The following is a 19,866-nucleotide window of genomic DNA, read 5'->3' on the forward strand; positions in this document are numbered from 1 at the left end:
GCTGGTAGGGGACCTCTGCATGAACCTCTCCTCACTCTCCGTTCTCTGTCAGTTTTCTCACTTTATTTGGTGCTTGGCTAAGTTCTTTATCTCTTCATTTGATGTTTTAGGGTTTCAGGATTGTTGTATTCTCTGTTTGGCTTAGTTTTTCGGATCTTTGCTGTGGAGGGACGGTGTGGTGCTTCTGCCTAGAGTGCCATTTTGCCGGAACTCCCCTAAAATAGTCATTTTATAGGATCTCACTAATCATGTTTATATGAAAATAGTTTTCATGATATACCTGTTTAGTAGGATGATAGAAACTTTATCTATGGATGTGTTTTTGCTGAGATTGACAAAAACATTTGATGTCCTGATTTAAATAAAAAACTGTGCTGCCAATTTATCACTTTGTTGGGAATCACTCTGTTTAAACTTCATTAAGAGCCTGTAAAGGAAAATGGAACCTATGTAAACATTCAGGAATAAGGAGCCAGTATTCTTTAGTAGTTCTTTTTACTTGATCATTTAATGAGATTTACAGAACTCTCATATATTACAAAATGCATTTAGATAAGCAATTTTAAAGAATGATAGTTTGGTTTTTAATCTTACTGATATTTAAAATCATGCAATAAAAGTCAGGCAGGGAACTAAAAATATGTGTTTATTAAGATGATTAGAGTTTTTAAGGTTCTATTTCACTTTAATTTATTTCCACTATTATAGTGTGGCATCATTGATGCAGTGGTGTCACTAGGGTTGGTGTCACCCAGTGCAGTAGCTCATGGGGTCACTTTCCCCCCATCAATCTCCTCCGATACCAGACCATAAATAATTCTTAGTAATGTTTGCTATCAAGATTAATATAGAATTGTATGTGATAAATATAGTTGTCAATTGCTTAAATGTAGTATTCCTACTACTAACAACAAAATTATAAAATCTACATTGAATTACAACATTATTAGTTACAACATTATTAGTAACTGAGTGGAGGTCTTTTTTTAAAATTTTTCTCCTTTTCCTTTAATTACTACTTCATTCTCAAAAAAGTTATTGTTATAGGTGCACAAATACTAATCACTACAATATTGTAGCTAAAACATCAGAAGATTTGACAAAAGCAGTGACTTTAAAAACACCTGCAGCAAGGAAAAGAGCAGTGCGTGCTTGTAGCACATGCAGATGAAACCATGTGATTCAAAGTGTCATTGTAACTGAGTAATAATGACAGCACCGACTGGATTGCATTAGAAGGGTCAAAAAGTAAACTAACATAGAGTTTTAGTCTAGTAGCTATATTAATATATGTAAGCTGGGCTTATGAAAAATGTTTTTGTTTTTATAACTAACTACAGGGATATTTTTATAAAAAATAATAAATTTCTGGTGAGACAAAAATTTTATAGACAGTCATTTTGGTGTCACCCCCTCTGACAGTGGCACATGGTGCGGTCTGCACCCCTCTACTGATGTCACTGCCTCAGCGAACTCAGTAAATAGGATAATGGTGCTGCCACATGTAGGAGCAGTACCCATGAGGGATTTATACCACCTCAAACCAAAATTCACTAGGACCTTAGCTTTTTGCTGAATCCGTAGAGCAGAACTATTTCATGGATGATGAGAGTGCAGTTGGTTTCCATAGTGATTTTTAGGATGTTTATTTAGTAGGCAACTAGGGCAGTAAGCTCCGTGCCTCTAACTTACGCATCCCAAATTTACTCTTTAAATTTCGTTTTTACCATTAGCACCTTAGTCCAAACTACCATCATTTCCCTCTTAGATTAGTGTAACTGGCTCCTAACTAGACTGCCTCAGTGTATGCTTCCCTACAGTTTGTTCTCTACACAGTACCCAGAATGTCACTCACCTGTGTAAAACCACCAGGGCCTTCTTCCCAGTAGATTTAGAATGATATCCGGACTCCTTACTCTAGCTCCTCCCTTCTTCTCCCTCCTTGCCCCACTATGCTCCAGTCATGCTGTTCTTATTTTACTAACTTGGGCATGCCAAGGTCATTTATACCCTGGGAATTTTGCATTGCAATGTTCTTCCTTTGGCTCAGCCCTTACATTTTCTGAAAAAAAAAAAAAAAAAAAAAAAGCAAACAATTTTTGTATGTATAAAATTATTTTTAAACCTCTCTTACCTTATAGCCCAAAATATAAGCTCCATGGGATCAGGGTTCATGTTTGTCTCATGTCTCATGTCACTGTGTCCATATACCTAGAAAAGGGTCAGACACATAGATTCTTTGTAGACGTTGAATCAATGGATAGTTAAGAGCATCAGATTTGGCATCAGATGGGCTTGGGTGAATTCCCAGCTCTTTTTTTTTACGCTAGCTATATGATGTTAGGCAAATTGCTCAGTCTTAGTAAACCTGTTTTCATATTATTAAATGAAGAGAATAATGATGCCTATCTTTAGAGTTGTTACGAAAACAAAATAAAACAAAGTGTTGAGCGCATTACCTCCTTCCCCACCCCCAAATCTGTAATTTGACTGTTATTACCCATGCCATACCCACCCCTGGTTTTTAGTAGCCATGGCCCTCTATGGGTGTCTGGGTTAGTTTAATACAATAAAGATATAAATGACCTGTAGAATACTGGAGATTTTCTAAAATTATTATTAAGAAATAGTGTTATTCTACCATGGGAGCAAAGCAGCATCTTAGCTGGAATTCAATTCAGATGGAAAATTTAAAAAGATTTATAAGTTGAACTGTTAAAATATCGAAACCAGTTTCTTCCCATTAGCCACCTCTTCTTGTTACCATGGCAACCCAAATATCACAAGATGTGGGAGAAAGAATTTCTGATCCTATATTGTCCAGAGATCTTTTCTCATCCATGTTTACATAATCAACAAAGGAATGCCAGGTGAAAAGATGGTGCCTAAGTTATCAGTGGGGCTGCTTGGGATTGGGAATTCATCAGTGCAATCTAAAGCAATTTTGGAGCAAAGGAAAGAACAAAGTTGAACACTTTAGGCAAATGTTTAATTATTCATTTATAACTAATCAACTTTAGGGGGTTTGGAATGGAGGGGGGAAGATAAAAGATTTAAAAAGTTTCTTATCTGAGATATAATTAGTATCAGGTCTTTTTATGGCTATTAATATTATTCCATGACAGCTAATGTTGAAATTCTTATTACTGTGAGGTGGCGATATGTTGAAAATGAAGACTCAGGCAGCAGGGAAGGTAACAGAGTAATAAAGGGATAACTTTCAGAAGTCAGGGGTAATTTTGTGTAAAATTGGGTTGTTGATGATCGGCATGAATGTAGAAAAATGTTGAAGGCTACAGCCCTGCTTAATGAGTTATAGAATGATATAATTAAAGATGAAAAATGATTCTATGAATGAACCATAGAGGACTTTACGGTCTAGGCAGGAGAAACCGAGAATGAGGCTTATGTCTTAAGTTTCCTAGCTTATTTTAATTGGAAATGAAAAGATATTTTCCTACTGATTTTTCCCTTTTATAATTTTAGGAGAGAGTTAACTGTCTCCTTATGGGCCATGAAGAGTGGATATCTAAGGTGGAATAAAAATCAATTTACACATTGTTTTTAGTATTTCAACATCTAGAAACCACTAGAGACTAAAAAGCACCCAGCACAATGCTACACATTGGGAATTTAGAGGTGAACTGGACATGGAGTTGACTGAGCACCTCATATACTAGTAGAGGAAAGATGCAAAATTTCAGTAAGAGCTAATACAACTTAGAAAATGCTTTGATGCTTACAACTCAAAAAGACAAATAATCCAATTTAAAAATGGGCAAAGTATTTGAAAAGTTATTTATTCAAAGAAGAAATACAAATGTCTGATAACCACATGAAAAGATACTCAATATCATTAATTATTAGGGAAATGCAAATCAAAACCACAATTTAATGCCCACTAGGATGGCAATAATAAAAAAGACAGATAATAACAAGTGTTGGCAAGGATACGGAGATTTTGGAATATTCATTCATTGCTGGTGGAAATGTAAAATGGTATAGCTGCTTTGGAATACAGTTTGGCAGTTCCTCAAAAAGTTAAACATAGAGTTACTACTTAATGCAGCAATTCCATTCCTTGGTATATATCCAAGAGAAGTAAAAATATATGTCCACAAAAACACTTAAACACAAATGTTAATAGCAACATTATTCATAATAGCCAAAAGATAGAAATGACCCAAATGCCCATCAACAAATGAATGGATAAACAAAATGAGGTATATCCATACAATGAAATATTACTCAGCCATACGAAAGCAATGAAATACTGATTCATGTTACAACATGGATAAACCTTGGAAACATTATGCTCAGCAAAAGAAGCCAGACACAAAAGGCCACATATTGTATGATACCATTTATATGAAATGTCTGGCATAGGTAAATCCATAGAGACAGAAAGTAGATTAGTGGCTGCTAGGGGCAGGGTTAAGGGGGAGTGAGGCGTTACTGCCAGTGGATATGGGGTTTCTTTTAGAGGTGATAAAAATATTCTGGAATTAGATAGTGGTGATGATTGCACAACTTTGGAATGTATAAAATCCACTGAATTGTAAACTTTAAAAGGGTGAATTAGATCTCAATAAAATAATTTTAAAAAGAAATTGCTTTGATAAAATTCTGAGCAAAATTCTCTGTGATCCCAGGGAAACAGCAGCTTCCTCTCTCCAGTCATTAGTAAGAAAACAAAAAATGCCTGAGACCTATGATTGACGATAGTGGGCTAACTTTGGCATACATGGTTGTCTTGTAAAGAGTGTGGCCCAATAAAAATGTAATAGTTTTAGATAAGTTATCTGGAGATAGTGACATTATCTATCTCAATGTTAGTTGCAGAAAGGCCTCAGCGTCACCAGAGCAAGACCAGATGTGCAGGATGACTCCAGAAAGGAGTACAGAGCTGAGCACAAGCTAAGTGCTCTGAGACTAATGAAAGAATCAAATCAGGTGTGTTAAATCCTTAATTAAGTGGTTGAATTGGAGTCAAGTCAGGCAACCCAAAAACCCACTGCCCTCAAGTTGATTCCAACTCATAGCGACCCTGTAGGACAGAATAGAACCTCTCCATAGGGTTTCCAAGGCTGTAATCTTTATGGAAGCTGCAGCATGGCTGGTGGGTTTGAATCACCGACCTCTTGGTTAGCAGCTGAGTGCTTTAACCACTGTGCCTCCAGGGTTCCTTCACGTCAGGCAAAAGGGGTTGATATTGGGTAAGAGAATAAAGACATTACTAGAAGACTGCGTGGTTGGTAGCAGTAGGAATGCAAGCAAGGACCCTGACCAGGATGGGCAGAATGGAGGCAGGCTGGAAATAGGAACTGACACTGGGACAGATAGGGATATAGTCATCTGGTTGACGCTGACAGAAGAAAGGTAGGTGAATACCACCACAATAGACCTGAGAATGAATTGCATAGTTTCCAGACAGCAAATTCTGCAACTGAAAGCTTGTTGTTCGAATAGTACTTAGTGATTGCATTGGGCAAATCTGCTGCAAAAGACCTCTTTAAAGTGTTAAAAAGCAAAGATGTCACTTTAAGGACTAAGGTGCGCCTGACCCAAGCCATGGTATTTTTAATCACCTCATATACGTGTGAAAGCTGGACAATGAATAAGGAAGACTGAAGAAGAATTGATGCCTTTGAATTATGACATTGGTGAAGAATATTGAATATGCCATGGACTGCCAGAAGAATGAACAAATCTGTCTTGGAAGAAGTATAGCCAGAGTGCTCCTTAGAAGCAAGGATGGTGAGACTTTGTCTCATGTACTTTGGACATGTTGTCAGGAGGGATCAATCCTTGGAGAAGGGCATCATGCTTGGTAAAGTAGAGGGTCAGTGAAGTGGAGGAAGACCCTCAACAAAATGGACTAACCCAGTGGCTGCAACCATGGGCTCAAGCATAACAACGACTGGGAGGATTGCACAGGACTGAGCATTGTTTCATTCTGTTGTACATAGGGTTGCTATGAGTTGAAACTGACATGATGGCATCTAACAACAATGACAATGACTTAGTAATCAATCAGTAAATAACACCCTAGGTAGAGTGTCAGCCTTTTAGGATTTAGTTCATTAGAGCTTTTCAGTAGTGATGGAAACAGCATCATCATTTCCCTTGTGTTATTAGTAAAGTGGAATCTTTAATTCTTTTTTTTAAAATTGTGCTTCAGGTGAAAGTTTACAGCTCAAGTTAATTTCTCATACAAACATTTATACACAAATTGTTATGTGACACTAGTTGAAGTCCCTATAATGTGACAGCACACTCTCCCTTTCCACCCCGGGTTTCCCATGTCCATTCACCCAGCTCCTGTCCCTTTCTGCCTTCTCATCCTGCCTCCAGACAGGAGCTGCCCATTTGGTCTCGTGTATCTAAGAAATCTTTTAAATATCTTGTTCAATGCTTCCCTAGAAACAGGAAATGTTCTGTTCATAAGAACTGCATCTATGTTATTACAGTAAAACCTATGAAAACCAGAACGTGTGTAAGGTGGAAACCTGTCAGAGAAGGAAAACTCAAATATTTTCCACTAAAGTGGTAAAAAAGTGGTGTGATGTTTAAGGTTGTGTGTCAACTTGGCTGGGTCATGATTCTCAGTAGTTTGATAGTCAGATGATGGTATGATCACTTCCATGATGAGATTTGATATTATGTGATCACCTACATGATGGGATCTGCTGTGAGTAGCCAGTCAGTTGAAAGGGAGTTTCCTTGGGGGTGTGACCTGCATTGAATATAAGTGGATATTCTGGGAAGGCTTGTGGGCTTTCGCTTGTTCTGGATCCTGCAGCTGGCTCTTGTTCATCTGGCCTCTGGTTCTTGGGACTTGAGCTAGCAGTTTACCTGCGATCTTGCCTGCTTATCTTTGGGATTTGTCAATCTTCACAGCCTGTGAGCAAGAGTGCTGCTCTCTGACCTGCTGATCTTGGGTTCGCCAGCCCCTGTGGTTACGTGCACCAGGAGAAGCCTCTATCCTGACCGATGAAATTGGATCAATCCAACCTTTACAACTGCATGAGATAGTTCCTTGGTATAAATCTCTCTTTATATATATATATATTTATACGCTTTACTGGTTTTGCTTCTCTAGAGAACTCAGCCTAAGACAAGTGGTAAGACTGCACCCTGTCAAGGGTGGAAAACTTGTGAGACCTGGAGAAACAAGGCAGTCCTGTTGAGTTCTGGTTCTCACAAGTTTCACTGTATTATATTTGTGACTTTTAATATATGGCTTTCTTAATGAGACATTTGCCTTTTGTAAACTTTTATTTTAAAACTGAACTACCTCAATATGATCATTTGATCTGTTCTTAAATTTTAACTTATTTAATAATTTTCAGTAATATTAATACATGCCTACTTTTCTTTTAATTTCCTGCATATCTTTTCAGAATACAGTTTCTTTGGTCTGCATTATTAAAAAACTGCTTTTTATTCTGTAAGTGACTAGAAAATGTTTAATTTTGTTTCATATCATGTTTCTAATAATCTTTGTTTAAAATTGCTTTATGCCAAGTTGGAATATTTCAAAATTGGTACATTGCTAAGGGTATATTATTAATGAACTTTTAATATTATATCTGTACACCTTGAGAAGAAGATTTCACTTTATTGATATATTCGGTAGTCTGTGCATAATTTTTTCAAGTATATAACTTCTATATTTTAAATATACATTCCATGACGTATGTTGTTGTTGTTGTTCTGTGCCAACAAATCGGTTCCGACTCATAACAACCCTATGTACAACAGAATAAAACACTGCCCGGTCCTGTGCCATCCTCACAATCGTTATGCTTGAGCCAATTGTTGCAGCCACTGTGTCATTTCATCTCATTGAGGGTCTTCCTCTTCTTCGTTGACCCTCTACTTTACCAAGTATGATGTCCTTCTCTAGGGATTGGTCCCTCCTGATAACATGTCCAAAATACATGAGATAAAGTCTCACCATCCTTGCTTCCAAGGAGCATTCCAGCTGTATTTCTTCCAAGACAGATTTGTTCATTCTTCTGGAAGCCTATGATGTATTCAATATTCTTTGCCAACACAGTAATTCAAAGGCATCAGTTCTTCTTTGGTCTTCCTTATTTATTGTCCAGCTTTTGCATGCATATGAGGCAATTGAAAATACCATGGCTTGGGTCAGGTGCACCTTAATTCTCAAAGTAACATCTTTGAACACAGATTTGCCCAATGCAAAATGTCCTTTGATTTCTTGACTGCTGCTTCCATGGGAATTGATTATGGATCCAAGTAAAATGAAATCCTTGACAACCTCAATATTTTCTCTGTTTATCATGATGTTGCTTATTGGTCCAGTTGTGAGGATTTTTGTTTTCTTTATGTTAAGGTGTAATCCATACTGAAGGCTGTATGATCTTCATCAGTAAGTGCTTTAAGTTCTCTTCACTTTCAGCAAACAAGGTTGTGTAGTTTTGTACAATATCATATTCAGTTATTTACATTAAATTATTTTAATATTTTATGGTAATATTTTAAGCACATTTAAGGGTGTTATTTCATTATGAACACAAAGAACCTAAATAATTTTCATCTTTATTTAAACATTTAGTAAAATGCAACAAACCTGCACAACTATAATTAAGAGGTTTTTTTTTTGAAGGCCAGTGGTATGTGAAATAAATTGCATTTGTGTTATCAATCATAAACTATCCTCCTTTAACTCTAGAGACTGGAAAAACAGGTGATTATATGACCTAGATACCCCACTGCAAGCCCATTTACCTCCTCCATGTAGACAAACAATTAAATGCTTCATCTATCTTTTAAGGAGCTACTGAGAAAAGTTTAATAAATCATGATCCTTCATGCATGAAAGACCTGAATATTTTCCATGTCATATATTTAAGTTTTGTAGAGAATATTAACGTGGTGGTAAAGAGGAAATGTAAATTGGCAGTAAAATGAAGTTATTTCCAGCAATTTTTATTTATATTGAAGTCCATGGTGTCCATAGAATTTTACATTTTTTCATGCTTATTACAAATATTATCTCATCATTTGGAATATGAGAAAAAGCATATGAGGTGTTTAAAAGGGTAATGTTCCTGAAGGAGATGGGAACAGGTGTTAAACTGGGATGCCCCCAGAGTTCCATTATATATGATAGTTCCAGTCTTCCCTATCCTCCTCTCTCTTTCATTTGACTATCTTTTACACATTTTTTAGGACTCAGATTCCTGGCACCCCTCCCAGGAAGCCTTCTATTACCTTCAAGACTAGATGTTATGGATTGAATTGTGTTCTCCAAAAATATGTGTTATAAATCTTAACCTCTATGCCTGTGGTTATAATCCCATTTGGGAGTGGGTTGTCTTTGTTACGTTAATGAGACGGGATCGGTGTAGGGTATATCTTGAGTCAGTCTCTTACAAAATATAAAAGGAGGCGATTAAGGAAGTAGAGATGGGGGAAGAAAGATGCCAAACCACATGAAGATTGCCTAGGAGCAGAAGCTCAGAAGAGACAAGGGCCTTCCTCTAGAGCTGTCAGAGAGAGAAGAACTTCCCCTAGAGCCACGCCCTGAATTTGGATTTCTAGCCTCCTAAACTGTGAGAAAATAAATTTGTGTTTGTTAAGACCATCCACTTGTGGTAATTCTGTTATAATAGCACTAGATAACTAAGACACTGGGTTAGGGTTTTAGATTATATAAATCCGTAAACACTCTGTATTTTTCTCTATCCTACATAGTTAATCACACTCAGAGTATTATAATTTTATAATTTCTTGCCTTGCAGATTACACAGGAACTATATCCTGTTACCAGTGCTAAATCAGTGGTTGTTGTGTAATAATTATTCGATGACTGATTATCACTCAGCCTGGAGGAACTGAATTGGCCATGTGCACTGAACTGTAGTATATTAAATGTAATATTGGGGGAAAGGGGTAACATTGGGGAAAAAATGGTCTGGAGATACAAAGTTAGAACATTTGGAAAAGGATTTGTTTCTCTTTATGCTCTTGTATTTTAGAGCAATAGAAAATATTCTTGATGAGAAATCAGGATTTCTGAGCTCTAATTCTCACTCTTCAATGGCATCTGCACCTATGTAATATTGGATAATCCTCCTAACCTTTCTGGACATCAGTTTCTGCATTTGTAAAGAGAAGAAACGTAACTTGATGATTTCCAGGGTTTCTTTGAGCACCTATATTGTTGTTATATGAAGAGCAACATGACATCAGTGACCAGGCTGGGTCCTAACCTGAGCAAACCTCCTTTTGAGGTAGGGCTAGGTATTGATTTGTTTTGTCAAATGTCTGTAACATTAGTGGAAGCAGAAAACACTGAGAACTTTCCTGATTCGTGGTCAAACTAAGGGATGTTGCTCATTTCAGATTGTTTCCAGAGATTCAGAAATGGAAATTATAATTGGGTTGCTCCTGAGACATAGATGTAATGACTTGAGGAAGAGGATATTCAAATATACATTGGAGTTCAACCAAGGTGAAATGGGGTTACCAATTTGCTGTAGATAAATTACCATTGGAAAAGTAGAAGGTGTATTAGGTGTAACTGCTACTGTAACAAAGAGACCCAATAATGTTCTCTGCCCCACAATTGTCCTGGAATAGTATGGAACAGTTATCTTCCACTTAGTTATTCAGGGATTTAGGTTCTTTTCAAGTCATTGCTCTAGGACATGGTTATAATCTGCTTTGCTAAAACTGTTTCACTGCTACTTCCTGGTTCCATTTGAGGCTAGGGAGGAGAGGATGAATGCAGGGAAGCACACATGTGCAATTTTTTAAGGTCTAGGCCTGGAAAGGAACCCTGGTGGCTTGGTGGTTAAGTGCTATGGCTACTAACCAAAAGGTTGGCAGCTCAAATCCACCAGCTGCTCCTTGGACACCGTATGGGGCAGTTCTACTCTCACCTATAAGGTCACTATGAGTCGGAATCGACTTGATGGCAATGGGTTTGTTTTTTTTGGTTTTAGGCCTGGAAACGGCAGACACCCTTTGATTCACATTCCACACTTAGAAGTAAGGGGGGTTTGGAAATGTAGTCCCCAGCTATGTTACCAGAAAGAAGGGAAGAGTTGATTTTGGTGGATAACTTGAAATCTCTACCACAATTTTATGACCTTCAGTAATTAGTAGCAAAATGGTCAACTGCATTCCAGATGCAATTTGAATCATCATTGCACATTTTTTAACTCAGCTGTCATCATATTACAAATATATAATTCCTTGGTTAAATATATTATAGTGTATCTATACAGTAGAATGCTATTGTAAAAGAATAGTTGATGAAATGAAAACAAGTCCAGAATATGTAGTTAATTTTAATTAAAAGTTATAAAAAATGCTACAAAATAAAATAATTTTTGTAAAATATATTGTTTGGATAAATACAGAAAAAAGATTGGAAAGATGAAGTTCAAAATGTTAATGTCGGTTATCTCTGGTGGCAGTATTTAAGTGATATTTATTTTGTTTTGTTTTCTACTTGTGTTTTCTAAATCTGACAATATGTTACTTGGGTAATAAGCAAAAAAAAATTATGTTAAAAAACAAAAGTTTTGTAATAACTCAGGAGAAGTTAAATTCACATACACGGAACTTCAGCTACTGATTCTGGTAGAAGTAGTAATCTCTTTGGTCAAAAGCAGCCAGGTGGACTTAATGGTCTCCCAAAGAAATATGCCAGAAAACCTGGGATATAGTTAAAAATGGTAATTGTGACTTATGGTCCTCTTTCACTGGTGTAAGAGCTGTGCTAATAGTAAAGCAAATGCATATTGTAAGACATTCACATAAAGTCTTATCACAAAGCCCATAAAAGCACATAAATGTAATACTTTCCAAAATCAGTGAAGCAAAATGTCTGCAATGAGTGCAGCATTTAAAAGATAAGTCTTTTTTTTCTTATCTAAATGGCTCAGTTGGTTAAAAACTTCGTCATCCATTATTTATCTGCTCTGAGCTTGAATTCCAGATTACTTTTGGTCACAACCAGGCTAAACAAGAGAGCAAACTTTTCATCATTGGAAATTTTCTTTTTCCTCCTATAATGTAATATAGTTGGACTATTGGAAGGCATTTTTCCTCATGATTAAGACAAACAGTCAGTTTAACTTACTTGAATTAGGTTGAGTTCATTTTTCTATCTAAGTCAAAAGTAAAAAGAGATTTACAAAATAGAGGTCTCAACATTACCATCAATATTCTCTCTTTTTATTAACAAATTGTGAGGTATGTCCATTAGGAATATGTATGTTGTCATTATCGTTGTGTGCTGTCGAGTCATTTCTGACTCATAGCGACCCACAGAGTTTCCTAGGCTAAAATCTTTACGGGAGCAGATCTCCAGGTCTTTTCTCCAGTTGAGTTGCTGGTGCGTTTGAACTGCTGACTTTTTGGCTCGCTGGTCAGCACTTAACCATTGTGCCACCAGGGCTTCTTCAGTGTATAGAAACACATATTTCAGTCAACTTATAATTAAAATAATCTGATCTGTAACCAAGTTCCTTGCTGACCCTTCTCTACTTGCATTAAAGGAAACAATATCCTATAACCTGTGGGTGAGACCAGATGGCTTGTTGCGCATGCTTTTTTGCACTTGTAGTCCCTGGAATGCCTTCCAGATCACCACCTTGAACTCAGAGCCACTACTTACTCCTTAGGCGAAGGCCTGCTCTTTGTGGAGCCAAGAGATGGAGTGCGCCAGCTTTTCCTACATTTTTCCCCCTAATTTCTGTAGTCTCATGGAACCTCTTTTGGGAAGTACTGAATTTAGGCCTTAGTTTTGTCTACGTATTGACCCAAATCTGCTATTTGGCATTGCCTTATCCTTTGGCATTTGGGAAGCAGAATAGCTGCACACTTCAACATCATGCACATGTTACTGATGATGGATTTAGGGAGTTTCTCATGCATATTCACACATTTTCGTTGTATGTTCGGAAAGCAGGTACAGCACAGAACATATTCCAGAATTACTGGTCATAGATGAAGAGACCCATTGCCATAGAGTTGATTCTGACTCATAGCGACCTTATAGGACAGAATAGAACTGCCCCAGAGGGTTTCCTAGGCTGTAATCTTTTATGGAAGCATACTGCACATCTTTCTCCCATGGACTACCAACCTTTTTGAACTACTAACCTTTTGGTTAGCAGCCAAGCGCTTAGCCACTATGCCACCAGGGCTCCATGGACTGCCAGAAGAATGAACAAATCTGTCTTGGAAGAAGTACAGCCAGAATGTTCCTTAGAAGTGAGGATGGTGAGACTTTGTCTCACTTACTTTGGACATGTTATCAGGAAGGGCCAATCCCTGGAGAAGGACATCATGCTTGGTAAAGTAGAGGGTCAGTGAAAAAGAGGAAGAACCTCAATGAGATGGAGTTGACACAGTGGCTGCAACAATGGGTTCAAACATAGCAACAATTGTGGGGATGGTGAAGGACTGGACAATGTTTTGTTCTGTTGTACATAGGATTGGTATGAGTTGGACTACTCAATGGCACCTATCAACAAGACGAAAGAGATATTGAGCCTCATTTTTCATTAATCTTCAGCCATAGGTAAACTGCATAATCTGCAAGAAATATGGAACTGCTTTATGTAGTTGAATAATGTGGGATATCAGCAATTAGGTTAGAAAAACTACTTGAGACAGAGACAGTTTTAATACTGTACTTTGTAGTGACCAATAACTATGTACCAGTTTGTGTACTAATACCAACATAATTTATGAACAGCCAATATTTACCTTAGAGAAAATAATTTATTTTACTGGAACTTGTTGACATTTCTTGAAAGGGCAGATATTTCTTACAAGATGTTTCCTTGATCTTCTTACAATTGTATTCCTGGAAAAATGCTAAAATGGGTATTAAAAATAAACCAAACCCATTGTCGTCCAGTCGATTCCGGCTCATAGCGACCCTATAGGACATAGTAGAACTGCCCTATAGGGTGTCCAAGGAACAGCTGGTGGATTCAAACTGCCAAGCTCTTAATTATTGTGCCACCAGGGCTCCAAGATGGGTATATGTGCAATAAAATTTAGTTGCAGGTAGAAATTCAGAAGCAATTTTATTATCACGAAACTCGAGTTAATATTACATTGCCACATTTTTCTGTCTGAGGTTTAAGCACAAAATTTCCTCAAGTGATTGTGTGAAACAGCAAGTGCATGCAAATATATTAGAAATGAAAATAAGTAAGGGCCTTAAATCTGCTTCTGAAAATACTCAGAAAGCATCTTCTGCAAGCAGTGCATGAAGCTTTGACTTGGGGATTTTATTGATGAAATTGGAACATTACCATCAACCATTTGGTTCAGGAGTTGAGGAGGAGAGAAGTCTTTAGTTGGTTACTATTAGAGGAGAAAAGCTGAAGGACTTGGTGGCAACATCAGCTGGAAAGAATAGAGGCAGAACTGGCTAAAATATATTTTTCTTTCTTCCATTGACCTCGTTGGAAATGAGTATCTATTTAGTGTTGGAAATGTGCAGTTTAGGGACTATAGAAGCAATTAGCCAGTGATAGTAGTGATGGTGAACTTTAAAAATTTACTACTATATTTTAAAATAGTTGATTGTATTAGTAATAGTATAGTACATAGTCAAATATTATTTCATAATTTTGGGGTACAAGTTAAGATACATTCTCATCTCAGGAGTTAATTGTGTGATGATGATACTCACTTTCAGTCTTTGCTTGATTGAATTTTGATTTAAATACTATGCCATTTAGCATTTAACTAAAATGTACTTTTGTTGCACTTAAAACACACACACACACATATGTATATATATATATTTTTTTCTTTCTGAAGATTAGGGCAATTTCAGAAGGGAATTACGTTGTTAAGAATTTAAGTTCCAGCAAACTTGGTCCTTCCTTTGGACCCAGGAGGAGAGAACACACTCTCATTCTCAACGGACTCTCTTGCTTTCAGGTTGGCATGTGTCTCCTAAACACCCTTTCTTTATGCTTTCAGTTTGCAACTCCAATCCCTCTGCAAAGAAAACTGCTTCTGGAAAGATCCTCCCACCTTCCCCAATATGACACTCCAAATCTGGACTAAATAAAGAAATGTTCAGCACTAATGCTGTCTGGCCCTGAGTTTCACAAGTACTAGGGGTGGAGGGAGTGGCAGTGGGATGGGGACGATGGGCTCCTATGCCCATCCCATGAGCCAGAAACATACCTTTGCTTCAAGTTGCCTTCTCAATACTCCTCTAGGTGGAGCTCCAGACCTGCTCATTCATTTTTATTAATTATTAAATTAATGACCTATTAAAGTAATCACTTCTCTTCCAAGGACAAGCATTAATTTTTATAAGACAGTACAATGTTAACTTATATGAGAAATAATATTTCTTCCACCATCAGGGTATCTGCTCTGTGCTTGGAGTCATTGAATCCTCATTATTGCATTGAAGGGCTCTGGCTTTCTTTACTGCTCCTTTTGAGGCCCAGGTGAATCATAAAAGAGGAACATTAGCCATTAATATCCACTCTTACTGGGGTATCAGGATGGAATCTCTATTCCATTATGTTCTTTTGAGTAAGAATATCCCTTTGATAGAAAAAAAAGGGATGCAACTGGTGACCCATATGTACTTAATGCCTACACAATCATTTTTTGGCCGTACTGTTAAGGTGGCATTTTCAACAAAGAGGAAGGAGGTGAGGGAGTGAGTTATGTTGACCGTTGGGGGAAGAGAGTCTCAAGTAGAGGAAACGCAAATGCAAAAGCCTTGAGGAAGCCTGGACAGTTCTACAAACAGCAAGGAGGTCACTGTGCCTGAGAGGAGTGAGCCAAGGGGGAAGAGTAGGAGGAAACAGGGTCAAAAAGACCATGGGAGTTTTAGATATATTTAATTCATCTATTTTAAAGTACAATTCATTTTAAATTTACTCTACCATTCAACAACTTTTTTTTTTAAAATTATACTTCATATAGCTAGATTCTGAGAAGATTTAATTTAAAAGAGTATAATATTCCTTAATACTGTGTCATTTGCCCCCTTTATATAGTACATCAAAAATTAAATTGAGATCTTCCAGGCATTGGAACTCAGAAAATGTTTTGGTAATGGAAGGAAAAGGGGATTAGTAGTATATATATTTTTAAATTTCTTTCTTGATTCCTTTTTTAAGAGAAAAATGGACCAGAGATAGGATGTTTAGGATGTTGGTGGTGCAGGGTAGTGGGCTTTATTTGTACCGCTTAGTTTGTTTTACACAGTAGAAGGAAGTGGCTAAAGACCTGCCTCCTCTTCTATTCTCCCTAAGTAAGGCTGAGATATCTTAGAATCTTCAGTGGTTTTCAAACTGCACCCTGAGAAGCAAGCCTTAAAGATTCTGCGTAGGTATGTCTGAGGCTGTACCATGTAAGAGGGACTAATAAGGTTGACTTTATGTCCCCCTGCCCTGGTGGTGTAGTGGTTAAGAGCTACAGCTGCTAACCAAAAGGTGGGTGGTTCAAATCCACCAGGCACTCCTTGGAAACTCTATGGGGTAGCTCTACTCTGTCCTACAGGGTTGTTATGAGTTGGAATCGACTGGATGGCAGTGTGTTTGGTTTTGGTTTTGGCCATTACTTCAACAATTAGTTCTGTTTTTACCCGTTTTGTATATTAGGCTTCTGTAAAAGATTCGTTTGAAGAAAATACTCTTGAGCTAAAAAAAGTTTAAAATTAGTTACCTTAAAAGAAGTCTCCTTCCAAATATGTCTACGATTTCTATAATTTAAACATCACTACGATTAAAACAAGGAGCCCTAGTGGCGCAGTGGTTAAGAACTCTGCTGCTAAATGAAAGGTTGGGGAGTTCAAACCCACTAGCCATTCCACAGGAGAAAGATGTGGCAGTCTGCTTTGGTAAAGATTATAGCCTTGGAAACCTTCTGGGGCAGTTCTACTCTGTCCTTTACAACTCGACTACAAAGTTTGTTTTTGTTTGTTTATTTGTTTATGATTAAAACAAGGAGCCCTGGTGGTGTAACGGTTAAGTGCTCTGCTGCTAACAGAAAGGTTGGCAGTTTAAGCCCACCTAGTGGCTCTGGAAGAAAAGACTTGGATATCTGCTCCTGTAAAGATTACAGCCTAGGAAACCCTATGGGGCAGTTATGTCACATGGGCTTGCTATGAGTCGAAATCGACTCGACAGCACCCAGCAAAAACAACATGATTAAAACATAAATATGTTTGGGAAGATTAAAGGGATTAGGCAAGGAAGAAGTGTCACATCAGAAATTCTTTGCTGAAGTGTTTTAGACCAATCAGATTGCTTTTCTAACATCTTTTCTAGTTCCACATGAGGAATGGGGAGCTTTGAGGAAAAGGGAAGAAGAGATGTAACTTTGGAATATCTGATGTTGGAGAAAAGGCAAGCCCAAGGTGACTCACACTGAGAAAATTTTTATTAGCCCAAGGACAGTATGAAGGCATTGAATTCTTGTGGAGTAACAAAGAGGTTATGAGAAGGTATTAGTAGCACAGAGGTGAAAGGACATGAAAAACAAAATTTATTTTAAAACTGGGCTTTGTGCTGGCTGTTTTCCTGTTTCTTACATGTCTGGGTGATGTGGTCCTGTAGGGGGAGCACAGGGCTGCATCTCATGCCTGGGTCCAGGACTAGCTGGAATAGCAACTGAAGAAAGTGTGTTTGCATGTTACAAAATGTGTGGCTGTGCTCATGTGCAACTTAAAGAAAACTATGATTGGGGCTCTGGGTTAAAATCAACTGAGTATTTGAGTGCAAACAAAATTCAGTTTTCTCTCATTGGCATTTTTGGTATTTTCTCATTAGGAAAAATCTGGAATGTTTTGTGGAAAACAACAAGATAAAGTCCATGTGCATATTCCAAAACTGTTTTTGTAGAAAATACTTCTAATAATGGTCTAATCTTTATAACATGTCAATAATGTTCTTATGTCTCAAAAACAAAAACAAAAACAAAAAAAAAAAAACCAACCCAATTGGTTAAATTAATTGAATTCTCTCTTACTTTCTATTAGAATTTAGGCTACAGCTGAAAATGAGAGTTCAAACTTTCAAGATTATGTAGAGCAGAATGAATATCAGAAGAATGTAAACTGAGAACATTTAATTATATTCCATGCATTCGGCTATTGTACACAAACTTGGCAATGTTATATATCTGTGTCTCAAAGCCATCATATACGAATTAGGATAGTAATGCCCATTCTCTTACACACCTCTTAGGGACTGCATGCTTATAAAAAGTTTTCCTATTTATCTGATAGAACTAAATTCAGTTTCCCCACTTGTGTCATCTGGTCCAAGGTGCAGCCCCTGCATTCTGTAAACTTATGTTGACTTACACCTTGAAAGATTGGCAGGTTAATGTGGAGTAAACAATTTTCTCATGCATCAAAGGCAGTTATATAACCTCTTCACCAAGGTCTGACAGCTGGACTGAATGTGAATGCTGAACTTCACCCCTAGAAGGGATATCATCCGAGAAGAAAGCCTCTAGGAATCATGCAAGAGACATGGTTTGTTTATGCGAATATTTTTCAAAGCCTGTTCACCTACATTAATTCTGGTAAATTTATTCAGACTCATTGAAGCAGCAAATGCACCCCACCTCTCCAGCAGGCGTAACTTTTGCTGAGGCATATAAATGTTCTCTCCTCCTTCAAGCTCTGTTTCCTCTTCAGTGGAACCTTGATGACACGAAAGCACTTGAGGTGTATGTATCTCTAGCTCCTTCTGCAGTTGTGACATTTACCTGTGAATTTGAGGATTCAAATTGTGCACGTGACTTGAGCAAATCCTATTAAACTGTGTCAAGGAGGAAGGAAAACAAGCCAATGAGTTTTAAGTACTTTTTTCAATACAATATATTGCAGGAAGACTTTTAGTATCAATAAAATGGGAATCAATCAGCTTATTGTTCTCTGTTAAGAAAGAGGTAAATCAGAGTTCCCAGTCTTTATTAAGTCCCCTCGATAAACTGTTTTACATATAAATCTTAGGTACTTCTAGTGAAATTACTTTGCCTTTTATGACAATGTTTTTTTTAAATGGAAATACTGTGTTATGATTTACATGATTCAGGTAAAGAAGGCTGGATGAAATCCCTTGTTTTAGTTCTGGGATCGTAGAAGTAATTGCACCAAGATACTGAATGTTTATTATGTGCTAGGCACTGTACCATCTGCTTTACATTTAATCCTCACCAGAAACCCAAGTATGAGGTTTAAGTGTTCTCCCATTTTATAAATGATGAAATTGAGGCTTAGGGAGATGAAATAACCCATCTGAGGTCACACATAGAATTAAGTGGCACATAAAGACTTTGAACCCAGGATTTGTCTGGCACCAATATCTACGCCTCAGCCTAACTTCTTTCTTATATAAACTCAAAGCAAAGAGAGGATTTTAGTCTTTGGCCATTAGGTCATAAACAGTAACGGAGGAATTCTATCTTGTGAGTGTGAAAAGAGATTATCCCCCATCAACATTACTGATACAGCATGTAGTAAAAAGATGTGAGATGCAAGTTTTCCCAGTATTTTTCAAGTACCCCGGTTGCCTTTGGGTTCTGAACAAGTAGAGGACACGCTCTCCATCTCGATTCCCAGGAACCTTCCCACCTTGGGCATAAGAGGACACGCCTTTTAGGAACATAACTCTTTGGCATAGTATGATCAGTAGCCCATAGACAGGCAATTTACTTATGCAGTTGGAACAAAAGTAGTTTCAAATATAATTAGAATATCATCATTTTACAGCTTTCTAATGAAGTGATGGATCTTGACAAAGATCATCAATGCTGCTAATATCACAGAGACCAATCAGGTAGTATAATACGGTTCTCACAGCATTACCTATG

The sequence above is a fragment of the Trichechus manatus genome, unplaced genomic scaffold (genome assembly GCF_000243295.1).
Source record: "Trichechus manatus latirostris isolate Lorelei unplaced genomic scaffold, TriManLat1.0 scaffold00007, whole genome shotgun sequence".
NCBI lineage: Eukaryota > Metazoa > Chordata > Mammalia > Sirenia > Trichechidae > Trichechus > Trichechus manatus.